The sequence below is a fragment of the Nannobrachium achirus genome (genome assembly GCF_963921795.1).
Source record: "Nannobrachium achirus genome assembly, chromosome: 8".
Classification (NCBI taxonomy): Eukaryota; Metazoa; Chordata; class Actinopteri; order Myctophiformes; family Myctophidae; genus Nannobrachium; species Nannobrachium achirus.
In genome coordinates, this window is record NC_137817.1 from 6675120 (window position 1) to 6675611 (window position 492).

Sequence of the window (492 nt, forward strand, 5' to 3'; positions counted from 1 at the left end):
TTGATTTAATACTTAACCCAGCAAAGCATAATTCTCTTGCTCTATCGATGCAGTCCACATGCCCAAAGAACAATTAACACCAGCGCAAAAAAAAAAAGAAAAAAAAAGAAAATACATTATTCGAAATCATTAATCTATCCTGGTTGCTATATCAGTGGTTCTCAAACCTTTTCATGTCAGGGACCCCCAAAAAGATATGTATTTGGCCGTGGACAGTTGGAGTTGAAGATGTTTGCTTAAACTAGACCAGGTCAACCTGGTTGTGCCAGACCCCCTGTCTGTCATCATCATTTATGACATCATGCCTTTTGTAGGCATGTCATCATCATTGTGTCTGTCATCATCATATATACCCTTTATATAGAAAACCCGGACAGACATTTGCTTATGTAGGCCTACCCATTTCATGGGTCTGGCAAAAAAGGATAATATAGCCTAACTAGTGTGCTATGCGGTATATATAACTATTTATTCTTCTCCTTTAGTATATTA